This window comes from Medicago sativa, chromosome 4 (genome assembly GCF_051527215.1).
Source record: "Medicago sativa cultivar Bolivia chromosome 4, Bolivia_mono, whole genome shotgun sequence".
NCBI lineage: Eukaryota > Viridiplantae > Streptophyta > Magnoliopsida > Fabales > Fabaceae > Medicago > Medicago sativa.
In genome coordinates, this window is record NC_140752.1 from 1,237,961 (window position 1) to 1,252,850 (window position 14,890).

A 14,890-nucleotide genomic window follows, 5' to 3' on the forward strand; every position below is an offset into this window, starting at 1 on the left:
CAAAATGGAGGTTAAGAAAATCCCCTCGTTAATTTAGGACATTACTCGTTTTCGACCCTTTTTTATAAGGAAGGCCATAAAGTGGCCGGTTTGTATTGAATCATAGCATGGGACAATTCGTTGGATAGGTAAACAACATAGCTACGACTTCCATGGGATATTTTTGCATTTTTTAAAAATTCAGCCAAAATGGAGGTTAAGAAAATCTCCTCGTTAATTTGGGACATTACTCGTTTTCGACCCTTTTTTAGTAGGAAGGCCATAATGTGGCCGATTTGCATTGAATCTTAGCGTGTGACAATTCGTTGGATAGGTAAACAACATAACTACGACTTCCATGGGATATTTTTGCATTCTCTAAAAATTTAGCCAAAATGGAGGTTAAGAAAATCCCCTCGTTAATTTAGGACATTACTCTTTTTCGACCCTTTTTTATAAGGAAGGCCATAAAGTGGCCGGTTTGTATTGAATCTTAGCATGGGACAATTCGTTGGATAGGTAAACAACATAGCTACGACTTCCATGGGATATTTTTGCATTTTTTAAAAATTCAGCCAAAATTGAGGTTAAGAAAATCTCCTCGTTAATTTGGGACATTACTCGTTTTAGACCCTTTTTTACTAGGAAGGCCATAATGTGGCCGATTTGCATTGAATCTTAGCGTGTGACAATTCGTTGGATAGGTAAACAGCATAACTACGACTTCCATGGGACATTTTTGCATTCTCTAAAAATTCAGTCAAAATGGAGGTTAAGAAAATCTCCTCGTTAATTTGGGACATTACTCGTTTTGGACCCTTTTTTAGTAGGAAGGCCATAATGTGGCCGATTTGCATTGAATCTTAGCGTGTGACAATTCGTTGGATAGGTAAACAGCATAACTACGACTTCCATGGGACATTTTTGCATTCTCTAAAAATTCAGTCAAAATGGAGGTTAAGAAAATCTCCTCGTTAATTTGGGACATTACTCGTTTTGGACCCTTTTTTAGTAGGAAGGCCATAATGTGGCCGATTTGCATTGAATCTTAGCGTGTGACAATTCGTTGGATAGGTAAACAGCATAACTACGACTTCCATGGGATATTTTTGCATTTTTTAAAAATTCAGCCAAAATTGAGGTTAAGAAAATCTCCTCGTTAATTTGGGACATTACTCGTTTTCGACCCTTTTTTACTAGGAAGGCCATAATGTGGCCGATTTGCATTGAATCTTAGCGTGTGACAATTCGTTGGATAGGTAAACAGCATAACTACGACTTCCATGGGACATTTTTGCATTCTCTAAAAATTCAGCCAAAATGGAGGTTAAGAAAATCTCCTCGTTAATTTGGGACATTACTCGTTTTGGACCCTTTTTTAGTAGGAAGGCCATAATGTGGCCGATTTGCATTGAATCTTAGCGTGTGACAATTCGTTGGATAGGTAAACAACATAACTACGACTTCCATGGGATATTTTTGCATTCTCTAAAAATTTAGCCAAAATGGAGGTTAAGAAAATCCCCTCGTTAATTTAGGACATTACTCGTTTTCGACCCTTTTTTATAAGGAAGGCCATAAAGTGGCCGGTTTGTATTGAATCATAGCATGGGACAATTCGTTGGATAGGTAAACAACATAGCTACGACTTCCATGGGATATTTTTGCATTTTTTAAAAATTCAGCCAAAATGGAGGTTAAGAAAATCTCCTCGTTAATTTGGGACATTACTCGTTTTCGACCCTTTTTTAGTAGGAAGGCCATAATGTGGCCGATTTGCATTGAATCTTAGCGTGTGACAATTCGTTGGATAGGTAAACAACATAACTACGACTTCCATGGGATATTTTTGCATTCTCTAAAAATTTAGCCAAAATGGAGGTTAAGAAAATCCCCTCGTTAATTTAGGACATTACTCTTTTTCGACCCTTTTTTATAAGGAAGGCCATAAAGTGGCCGGTTTGTATTGAATCTTAGCATGGGACAATTCGTTGGATAGGTAAACAACATAGCTACGACTTCCATGGGATATTTTTGCATTTTTTAAAAATTCAGCCAAAATTGAGGTTAAGAAAATCTCCTCGTTAATTTGGGACATTACTCGTTTTAGACCCTTTTTTACTAGGAAGGCCATAATGTGGCCGATTTGCATTGAATCTTAGCGTGTGACAATTCGTTGGATAGGTAAACAGCATAACTACGACTTCCATGGGACATTTTTGCATTCTCTAAAAATTCAGTCAAAATGGAGGTTAAGAAAATCTCCTCGTTAATTTGGGACATTACTCGTTTTGGACCCTTTTTTAGTAGGAAGGCCATAATGTGGCCGATTTGCATTGAATCTTAGCGTGTGACAATTCGTTGGATAGGTAAACAACATAACTACGACTTCCATGGGATATTTTTGCATTCTCTAAAAATTTAGCCAAAATGGAGGTTAAGAAAATCCCCTCGTTAATTTAGGACATTACTCGTTTTCGACCCTTTTTTATAAGGAAGGCCATAAAGTGGCCGGTTTGTATTGAATCTTAGCATGGGACAATTCGTTGGATAGGTAAACAACATAGCTACGACTTCCATGGGATATTTTTGCATTTTTTAAAAATTCAGCCAAAATGGAGGTTAAGAAAATCTCCTCGTTAATTTGGGACATTACTCGTTTTCGACCCTTTTTTACTAGGAAGGCCATAATGTGGCCGATTTGCATTGAATCTTAGCGTGTGACAATTCGTTGGATAGGTAAACAGCATTACTACGACTTCCATGGGACATTTTTGCATTCTCTAAAAATTCAGCCAAAATGGAGGTTAAGAAAATCTCCTCGTTAATTTGGGACATTACTCGTTTTGGACCCTTTTTTAGTAGGAAGGCCATAATGTGGCCGATTTGCAATGAATCTTAGCGTGTGACAATTCGTTGGATAGGTAAACAACATAACTACGACTTCCATGGGATATTTTTGCATTCTCTAAAAATTTAGCCAAAATGGAGGTTAAGAAAATCCCCTTGTTAATTTAGGACATTACTCTTTTTCGACCCTTTTTTATAAGGAAGGCCATAAAGTGGCCGGTTTGTATTGAATCTTAGCATGGGACAATTCGTTGGATAGGTAAACAACATAGCTACGACTTCCATGGGATATTTTTGCATTTTTTAAAAATTCAGCCAAAATTGAGGTTAAGAAAATCTCCTCGTTAATTTGGGACATTACTCGTTTTCGACCCTTTTTTACTAGGAAGGCCATAATGTGGCCGATTTGCATTGAATCTTAGCGTGTGACAATTCGTTGGATAGGTAAACAGCATAACTACGACTTCCATGGGATATTTTTGCATTCTCTAAAAATTTAGCCAAAATGGAGGTTAAGAAAATCCCCTCGTTAATTTAGGACATTACTCGTTTTCGACCCTTTTTTATAAGGAAGGCCATAAAGTGGCCGGTTTGTATTGAATCTTAGCATGGGACAATTCGTTGGATAGGTAAACAACATAGCTACGACTTCCATGGGATATTTTTGCATTTTTTAAAAATTCAGCCAAAATGGAGGTTAAGAAAATCTCCTCGTTAATTTGGGACATTACTCGTTTTCGACCCTTTTTTACTAGGAAGGCCATAATGTGGCCGATTTGCATTGAATCTTAGCGTGTGACAATTCGTTGGATAGGTAAACAGCATTACTACGACTTCCATGGGATATTTTTGCATTTTTTAAAAATTCAGCCAAAATGGAGGTTAAGAAAATCTCCTCGTTAATTTGGGACATTACTCGTTTTCGACCCTTTTTTAGTAGGAAGGCCATAATGTGGCCGATTTGCATTGAATCTTAGCGTGTGACAATTCGTTGGATAGGTAAACAACATAACTACGACTTCCATGGGATATTTTTGCATTCTCTAAAAATTTAGCCAAAATGGAGGTTAAGAAAATCCCCTCGTTAATTTAGGACATTACTCTTTTTCGACCCTTTTTTATAAGGAAGGCCATAAAGTGGCCGGTTTGTATTGAATCTTAGCATGGGACAATTCGTTGGATAGGTAAACAACATAGCTACGACTTCCATGGGATATTTTTGCATTTTTTAAAAATTCAGCCAAAATTGAGGTTAAGAAAATCTCCTCGTTAATTTGGGACATTACTCGTTTTCGACCCTTTTTTACTAGGAAGGCCATAATGTGGCCGATTTGCATTGAATCTTAGCGTGTGACAATTCGTTGGATAGGTAAACAGCATAACTACGACTTCCATGGGACATTTTTGCATTCTCTAAAAATTCAGCCAAAATGGAGGTTAAGAAAATCTCCTCGTTAATTTGGGACATTACTCGTTTTGGACCCTTTTTTAGTAGGAAGGCCATAATGTGGCCGATTTGCATTGAATCTTAGCGTGTGACAATTCGTTGGATAGGTAAACAGCATTACTACGACTTCCATGGGACATTTTTGCATTCTCTAAAAATTCAGCCAAAATGGAGGTTAAGAAAATCTCCTCGTTAATTTGGGACATTACTCGTTTTGGACCCTTTTTTAGTAGGAAGGCCATAATGTGGCCGATTTGCATTGAATCTTAGCGTGTGACAATTCGTTGGATAGGTAAACAACATAACTACGACTTCCATGGGATATTTTTGCATTCTCTAAAAATTTAGCCAAAATGGAGGTTAAGAAAATCCCCTCGTTAATTTAGGACATTACTCTTTTTCGACCCTTTTTTATAAGGAAGGCCATAAAGTGGCCGGTTTGTATTGAATCTTAGCATGGGACAATTCGTTGGATAGGTAAACAACATAGCTACGACTTCCATGGGATATTTTTGCATTTTTTAAAAATTCAGCCAAAATGGAGGTTAAGAAAATCTCCTCGTTAATTTGGGACATTACTCGTTTTCGACCCTTTTTTACTAGGAAGGCCATAATGTGGCCGATTTGCATTGAATCTTAGCGTGTGACAATTCGTTGGATAGGTAAACAGCATAACTACGACTTCGATGGGACATTTTTGCATTCTCTAAAAATTTAGCCAAAATGGAGGTTAAGAAAATCCCCTCGTCAATTTAGGACATTACTCGTTTTCGACCCTTTTTTATAAGGAAGGCCATAAAGTAGCCGGTTTGTATTGAATCTTAGCATGGGACAATTCGTTGGATAGGTAAACAACATAGCTACGACTTCCATGGGATATTTTTGCATTTTTTAAAAATTCAGCCAAAATGGAGGTTAAGAAAATCTCCTCGTTAATTTGGGACATTACTCGTTTTCGACCCTTTTTTACTAGGAAGGCCATAATGTGGCCGATTTGCATTGAATCTTAGTGTGTGACAATTCGTTGGATAGGTAAACAACATAGCTACGACTTCCATGGGATATTTTTGCATTTTTTAAAAATTCAGCCAAAATGGAGGTTAAGAAAATCTCCTCGTTAATTTGGGACATTACTCGTTTTCGACCCTTTTTTACTAGGAAGGCCATAATGTGGCCGATTTGCATTGAATCTTAGTGTGTGACAATTCGTTGGATAGGTAAACAACATAACTACGACTTCCATGGATCATTTTTGCATTCTCTAAAAATTCAGCCAAAATGGGGGTTAAGAAAATATCCTCGTTAATTTAGGACATTACTCGTTTTCGACCCATTTTTACTAGGAAGGCCATAAAGTGGCCGGTTTGTATTGAATCTTAGCATGGGACAATTCGTTGGATAGGTAAACAACATAGCTACGACTTGCATGGGATATTTTTGCATTTTTTAAAAATTCAGCCAAAATGGAGGTTAAGAAAATCTCCTCGTTAATTTGGGACATTACTCGTTTTCGACCCTTTTTTACTAGGAAGGCCATAATGTGGCCGATTTGCATTGAATCTTAGCGTGTGACAATTCATTGGATAGGTAAACAACATAACTACGACTTCCATGGGATATTTTTGCATTCTCTAAAAATTTAGCCAAAATGGAGGTTAAGAAAATCCCCTCGTTAATTTAGGACATTACTCGTTTTCGACCCTTTTTTATAAGGAAGGCCATAAAGTGGCCGGTTTGTATTGAATCTTAGCATGGGACAATTCGTTGGATAGGTAAACAACATAGCTACGACTTCCATGGGAGATTTTTGCTTTTTTTAAAAATTCAGCCAAAATGGAGGTTAAGAAAATCTCCTTGTTAATTTGGGACATTACTCGTTTTCGACCCTTTTTTACTAGGAAGGCCATAATGTGGCCGATTTGCATTGAATCTTAGCGTGTGACAATTCGTTGGATAGGTAAACAACATAACTACGACTTCCATGGGACATTTTTGCATTCTCTAAAAATTCAGCCAAAATGGGGGTGAAGAAAATATCCTCGTTAATTTAGGACATTACTCGTTTTCGACCCATTTTTACTAGGAAGGCCATAAAGTGGCCGGTTTGTATTGAATCTTAGCATGAGACAATTCGTTGGATAGGTAAAGAACATAGCTACGACTTCCATGGGATATTTTTGCATTTTTTAAAAATTCAGCCAAAATGGAGGTTAAGAAAATCTCCTTGTTAATTTGGGACATTACTCGTTTTGGACCCTTTTTTAGTAGGAAGCCATAATGTGGCCGATTTGCATTGAATCTTAGCGTGTGACAATTCGTTGGATAGGTAAACAACATAACTACGACTTACATAGGATATTTTTGCATTCTCTAAATATTTAGCCAAAATGGAGGTTAAGTAAATCCCCTCGTTAATTTAGGACATTACTCGTTTTCGACCCTTTTTTATAAGGAAGGCCATAATGTGGCCGATTTGCATTGAATCTTAGCGTGTGACAATTCGTTGGATAGGTAAACAGCATAACTACGACTTCCATGGGACATTTTTGCATTCTCTAAAAATTCAGCCAAAATGGAGGTTAAGAAAATCCCCTCGTTAATTTAGGACATTACTCGTTTTCGACCCTTTTTTATAAGGAAGGCCATAAAGTGGCCGGTTTGTATTGAATCTTAGCATGGGACAATTCGTTGGATAGGTAAACAACATAGCTACGACTTCCATGGGATATTTTTGCAATTTTTAAAAATTCAGCCAAAATGGAGGTTAAGAAAATCTCCTCGTTAATTTGGGACATTACTCGTTTTCGACCCTTTTTTACTAGGAAGGCCATAATGTGGCCGATTTGCATTGAATCTTAGCATGTGACAATTCATTGGATAGGTAAACAACATAACTACGACTTCCATGGAACATTTTTGCATTCTCTAAAAATTCAGCCAAAATGGGGGTTAAGAAAATATCCTCGTTAATTTAGGACATTACTCGTTTTCGACCCATTTTTACTAGGAAGGCCATAAAGTGGCCGGTTTGTATTGAATCTTAGCATGGGACAATTCGTTGGATAGGTAAACAACATAGCTACGACTTGCATGGGATATTTTTGCATTTTTTAAAAATTCAGCCAAAATGGAGGTTAAGAAAATCTCCTCGTTAATTTGGGACATTACTCGTTTTCGACCCTTTTTTACTAGGAAGGCCATAATGTGGCCGATTTGCATTGAATCTTAGCGTGTGACAATTCGTTGGATAGGTAAACAGCATAACTACGACTTCCATGGGACATTTTTGCATTCTCTAAAAATTCAGCCAAAATGGAGGTTAAGAAAATCCCCTCGTTAATTTAGGACATTACTCGTTTTCGACCCTTTTTTATAAGGAAGGCCATAAAGTGGCCGGTTTGTATTGAATCTTAGCATGGGACAATTCGTTGGATAGGTAAACAACATAGCTACGACTTCCATGGGATATTTTTGCAATTTTTAAAAATTCAGCCAAAATGGAGGTTAAGAAAATCTCCTCGTTAATTTGGGACATTACTCGTTTTCGACCCTTTTTTACTAGGAAGGCCATAATGTGGCCGATTTGCATTGAATCTTAGCGTGTGACAATTCGTTGGATAGGTAAACAACATAACTACGACTTCCATGGGATATTTTTGCATTCTCTAAAAATTTAGCCAAAATGGAGGTTAAGAAAATCCCCTCGTCAATTTAGGACATTACTCGTTTTCGACCCTTTTTTATAAGGAAGGCCATAAAGTAGCCGGTTTGTATTGAATCTTAGCATGGGACAATTCGTTGGATAGGTAAACAACATAGCTACGACTTCCATGGGATATTTTTGCATTTTTTAAAAATTCAGCCAAAATGGAGGTTAAGAAAATCTCCTCGTTAATTTGGGACATTACTCGTTTTCGACCCTTTTTTACTAGGAAGGCCATAATGTGGCCGATTTGCATTGAATCTTAGCGTGTGACAATTCGTTGGATAGGTAAACAACATAACTACGACTTCCATGGATCATTTTTGCATTCTCTAAAAATTCAGCCAAAATGGGGGTTAAGAAAATATCCTCGTTAATTTAGGACATTACTCGTTTTCGACCCATTTTTACTAGGAAGGCCATAAAGTGGCCGGTTTGTATTGAATCTTAGCATGGGACAATTCGTTGGATAGGTAAACAACATAGCTACGACTTGCATGGGATATTTTTGCATTTTTTAAAAATTCAGCCAAAATGGAGGTTAAGAAAATCTCCTCGTTAATTTGGGACATTACTCGTTTTCGACCCTTTTTTACTAGGAAGGCCATAATGTGGCCGATTTGCATTGAATCTTAGCGTGTGACAATTCATTGGATAGGTAAACAACATAACTACGACTTCCATGGGATATTTTTGCATTCTCTAAAAATTTAGCCAAAATGGAGGTTAAGAAAATCCCCTCGTTAATTTAGGACATTACTCGTTTTCGACCCTTTTTTATAAGGAAGGCCATAAAGTGGCCGGTTTGTATTGAATCTTAGCATGGGACAATTCGTTGGATAGGTAAACAACATAGCTACGACTTCCATGGGAGATTTTTGCTTTTTTTAAAAATTCAGCCAAAATGGAGGTTAAGAAAATCTCCTTGTTAATTTGGGACATTACTCGTTTTCGACCCTTTTTTACTAGGAAGGCCATAATGTGGCCGATTTGCATTGAATCTTAGCGTGTGACAATTCGTTGGATAGGTAAACAACATAACTACGACTTCCATGGGACATTTTTGCATTCTCTAAAAATTCAGCCAAAATGGGGGTGAAGAAAATATCCTCGTTAATTTAGGACATTACTCGTTTTCGACCCATTTTTACTAGGAAGGCCATAAAGTGGCCGGTTTGTATTGAATCTTAGCATGAGACAATTCGTTGGATAGGTAAAGAACATAGCTACGACTTCCATGGGATATTTTTGCATTTTTTAAAAATTCAGCCAAAATGGAGGTTAAGAAAATCTCCTTGTTAATTTGGGACATTACTCGTTTTGGACCCTTTTTTAGTAGGAAGCCATAATGTGGCCGATTTGCATTGAATCTTAGCGTGTGACAATTCGTTGGATAGGTAAACAACATAACTAAGACTTACATGGGATATTTTTGCATTCTCTAAATATTTAGCCAAAATGGAGGTTAAGTAAATCCCCTCGTTAATTTAGGACATTACTCGTTTTCGACCCTTTTTTATAAGGAAGGCCATAATGTGGCCGATTTGCATTGAATCTTAGCGTGTGACAATTTGTTGGATAGGTAAACAGCATAACTACGACTTCCATGGGACATTTTTGCATTCTCTAAAAATTCAGCCAAAATGGAGGTTAAGAAAATCCCCTCGTTAATTTAGGACATTACTCGTTTTCGACCCTTTTTTATAAGGAAGGCCATAAAGTGGCCGGTTTGTATTGAATCTTAGCATGGGACAATTCGTTGGATAGGTAAACAACATAGCTACGACTTCCATGGGATATTTTTGCAATTTTTAAAAATTCAGCCAAAATGGAGGTTAAGAAAATCTCCTCGTTAATTTGGGACATTACTCGTTTTCGACCCTTTTTTACTAGGAAGGCCATAATGTGGCCGATTTGCATTGAATCTTAGCATGTGACAATTCATTGGATAGGTAAACAACATAACTACGACTTCCATGGAACATTTTTGCATTCTCTAAAAATTCAGCCAAAATGGGGGTTAAGAAAATATCCTCGTTAATTTAGGACATTACTCGTTTTCGACCCATTTTTACTAGGAAGGCCATAAAGTGGCCGGTTTGTATTGAATCTTAGCATGGGACAATTCGTTGGATAGGTAAACAACATAGCTACGACTTGCATGGGATATTTTTGCATTTTTTAAAAATTCAGCCAAAATGGAGGTTAAGAAAATCTCCTCGTTAATTTGGGACATTAGTCGTTTTCGACCCTTTTTTACTAGGAAGGCCATAATGTGGCCGATTTGCATTGAATCTTAGCGTGTGACAATTCATTGGATAGGTAAACAACATAACTACGACTTCCATGGGATATTTTTGCATTCTCTAAAAATTTAGCCAAAATGGAGGTTAAGAAAATTCCCTCGTTAATTTAGGACATTACTCGTTTTCGACCCTTTTTTATAAGGAAGGCCATAAAGTGGCCGGTTTGTATTGAATCTTAGCATGGGACAATTCGTTGGATAGGTAAACAACATAGCTACGACTTCCATGGGAGATTTTTGCATTTTTTAAAAATTCAGCCAAAATGGAGGTTAAGAAAATCTCCTTGTTAATTTGGGACATTACTCGTTTTCGACCCTTTTTTACTAGGAAGGCCATAATGTGGCCGATTTGCATTGAATCTTAGCGTGTGACAATTCGTTGGATAGGTAAACAACATAACTACGACTTCCATGGGACATTTTTGCATTCTCTAAAAATTCAGCCAAAATGGGGGTGAAGAAAATATCCTCGTTAATTTAGGACATTACTCGTTTTCGACCCATTTTTACTAGGAAGGCCATAAAGTGGCCGGTTTGTATTGAATCTTAGCATGAGACAATTCGTTGGATAGGTAAAGAACATAGCTACGACTTCCATGGGATATTTTTGCATTTTTTAAAAATTCAGCCAAAATGGAGGTTAAGAAAATCTCCTTGTTAATTTGGGACATTACTCGTTTTGGACCCTTTTTTAGTAGGAAGCCATAATGTGGCCGATTTGCATTGAATCTTAGCGTGTGACAATTCGTTGGATAGGTAAACAACATAACTACGACTTACATCACTACTACAAAAATGGGCTTATATAGCGTTTTTTTATGGCTTTAGGTAGCGCTTTTGAAGCGCTATTGTAAATGGCGCTGGTAAAGGTAATATAGCGCTTTTTTTTCTGTATAAAGCGCTAGCTATAACAGGGTTTATATAGCGCTTTATGTCAAAAAGTGCTAGCAAAGGTTATCCTTAGATAGCGCTTTCAAAAATAAACGTCATCTAAGACAAGTTTAAAAACAGCGTTTTTGTTTTAAAAGCGCTATGTAACAATAGGTTTAGATAACGCTTTATAAAGGAAAAAAAGCGCTAGGAAAAGCTTTTATTTTATTTTATTTTTGTCAAAAAAAATTCCTTTCCAGATAGCGTTTTTTTTTATTAATTTAAAGTAATATATATATATATATATATATATATATATATAAAGTCTGAAATTTAAAGGGAAATGTATATAATTTAGGCACATTATAATTGAGACTATTATTTATCGAATAAAACATAACCATATCATAAAAAATGTATGTATATATAGCATAAAAGTCAGAAATGTATAGCCTCTAATATAGTAACATGGATATCTCTAAGAGTTACAACTAATTAGTTGACATAAAGATCAATATCTTCTATGGTATCATGCAGTCTTCATCTATCTTCTTGGTCTTCTCAACTTTTTTATCCAAAACAAGCACGCAAATCATCATTCATTTCCAAATTTCGTTCACTCTCCTCCACCTGAATATATACCAGAAAACGCCATTAAGCAATAACGCTATATTATATTAGAGATAAATTCAAAGTACTACTGATCATGAGTAGAAATTAAAGCAAGATTATAAATTAAAACAACTACGTACCGCTTCTAGCAAATATATTTAGAAACATTAAACTCACCTTATTATAAAAAAAATCATATAACTTTTAGGCTGATCATGAACCGACACCATTCTTCTTAGATTTCTATTAGTTTATCTTTTGAGTATGTCACACACTTGAAACCATCAATGTACTGTATATATTATAACATTAAAAATAACCATGTTACTTAATAAACTTAATTATACATAGATATTATACTTTAATATAAAAAAACATACCAACTTTGGAATCTCATTTAGTTTTGAAATGAGAATATCTTTCATAAACCTCATCACAAAGTACCCGCAATCTATACCATTTTCTTGGCAAGGACACTACAAAAAATAAAATAATAAGTAATTGTATAAGTTAGTTTATTTGGCATGCCATGTAGAAGTCACGATGGATGATTATGGAATTGATTAGTAGGTTATACAAAAGGCATATGCATAGTGTATATCATATTATCACATCATTCAATTAGTTTATTAGAAAATAATTCTAGTCACACACAAAAAGTGTCATTGTTTATATATATATATATAAAAAAAAATTGAACCAAAAGAAAAATTATTCATCTTACTAGTTGTGTAGAGTTTAATTAAACCCAAAATCTTTAATAAACAATTGTCAAATTTCAGTAATTATTCATCAAACAAAAATTTTGAATTTTCGATTGTCAAATTCATCCTAATCACTAACAGTGAAGTCTTAAATTTAGTTTGAACCTTGAAAACCTAAAATATCCAGATGAAAATATGAAAAAAATTAAAGAATATTTGAGTTAAATTGAGGTAAGGAAAGAATGAAGATGGTACCTGAGATGAAGAATTGAGTATTGAAAAAGCTGTAACCGGTCGACGGCAGCGACGATATGATGCACCGCAATTAAGAGTGAGATAGAGGTGGTTGTTCTGGAATGAATCGAAAGAGACGGTTATGGTTTTGGAATAGATCGAAGGAAGCGAGTGATGGTGATGAATGAATTGATAGATATAGGTGGTTGGTGATGAATGAATCAATAGAGGTGGTGGTTCTGGACTGAATTTCCTGCACACGATCTAATGAAAATTTTGAGTAAAGTAGTTTTGGGTTATGTTATTAATTGCTTTAAAAAATACGTTTAATGAAAATTATGTTATAGTTTTTATTTTATCTTTAGGATGCATTAAAATAGGGATTTCCATTAAAATTGGGATTCTTTGTTACTTTTGAGTATATAACAAAAAGAAGTTACGCTTTGTTGTTAGTGTATAAAGCGTTTTTTTTTGTGTAACAAAAAAAAGCATTTTTTTTTCAAATATAAATAAAAAAACAAAAAACGCAAACTTTATGAAAATTATGTTATAGTTTTTATTTTATCTTTAGGATGCATTAAAATAGGGATTTCCATTAAAATTGGGATTCTTTGTTACTTTTGAGTATATAACAAAAAGAAGTTACGCTTTGTTGTTAGTGTATAAAGCGTTTTTTTTTTCAAATATAAATAAAAAAACAAAAAACGCAACGTGCAAAGTAGGATTTATGGAAAAGTAGGATTTAGTGGGACCAGGACATTTGATTTGTTTTTTTAGTTTGGATTTGTTTTTTGGGAAAAAGTTTAGATTTGTGTTTTTTTTAAAAGTTTAGATTTAGTTTGTTATATATAATATACATAACAAAGGTTTGTTATATATATGATAAAAGAATTAAAAAAGGTTTGTACCAAATTTTTTTTTTTAAAAAAAGGTGTGCTTTGTTACTGCAATCCATTTTTCATAAAAATTCAAAAAATATTTGAAATATGCTATGCAGGGGATCGAACAGGGGACCTGTTAGTTAATGTACATTAAATCAGTTAATAAAATGGCGCTTTTTTTAACCTATAAGCGCTATCTTTCTCAAGCATACAATAGCGCTTTTTTTAACCTATAAGCGCTATTTAAGGTTGATTTATATATAGCGCTTTTCATAAAAAGTGCCATATACGATTAATCATGTTTTTTATTTAAATAACTATTATTTTTATTTAGCCTATACTGACGCTTTCAATACAAAGCGCTATATATACTTAAAATGATAGATAGCGCTTTTTCAAAAAAGCGCTAGCTAAGACCTCCGTGTTTTAATTTATAGCGCTTTAGTGTTAAAAGCGCTATTTATGAGGCGCTATATTTTCCCAATTTTGTAGTAGTGCATGGGATATTTTTGCATTCTCTAAAAATTTAGCCAAAATGGAGGTTAAGTAAATCCCCTCGTTAATTTAGGACATTACTCGTTTTCGACCCTTTTTTATAAGGAAGGCCATAATGTGGCCGATTTGCATTGAATCTTAGCGTGTGACAATTCGTTGGATAGGTAAACAGCATAACTACGACTTCCATGGGACATTTTTGCATTCTCTAAAAATTCAGCCAAAATGGAGGTTAAGAAAATCCCCTCGTTAATTTAGGACATTACTCGTTTTCGACCCTTTTTTATAAGGAAGGCCATAAAGTGGCCGGTTTGTATTGAATCTTAGCATGGGACAATTCGTTGGATAGGTAAACAACATAGCTACGACTTCCATGGGATATTTTTGCAATTTTTAAAAATTCAGCCAAAATGGAGGTTAAGAAAATCTCCTCGTTAATTTGGGACATTACTCGTTTTCGACCCTTTTTTACTAGGAAGGCCATAATGTGGCCGATTTGCATTGAATCTTAGCGTGTGACAATTCGTTGGATAGGTAAACAACATAACTACGACTTCCATGGGACATTTTTGCATTCTCTAAAAATTCAGCCAAAATGGGGGTGAAGAAAATATCCTCGTTAATTTAGGACATTACTCGTTTTCGACCCATTTTTACTAGGAAGGCCATAAAGTGGCCGGTTTGTATTGAATCTTAGCATGAGACAATTCGTTGGATAGGTAAAGAACATAGCTACGACTTCCATGGGATATTTTTGCATTTTTTAAAAATTCAGCCAAAATGGATGTTAAGAAAATCTCCTTGTTAATT

General features: G+C 35.2%; 1 long non-coding RNA gene across 1 annotated transcript; it reads right to left on the reverse strand.

The window, feature by feature from the left end:
* Positions 1-11,559: 11,559 nt before the first annotated feature.
* On the reverse strand, positions 11,560-13,134 carry LOC146925625 (uncharacterized). The gene is made up of 4 exons (XR_015008071.1): positions 12,726-13,134; positions 12,147-12,242; positions 11,944-12,058; positions 11,560-11,784 (listed from the first exon to the last, which is right to left on the reverse strand). It is a non-coding gene; the product is annotated as an uncharacterized LOC146925625 (long non-coding RNA).
* Positions 13,135-14,890: the final 1,756 nt, after the last annotated feature.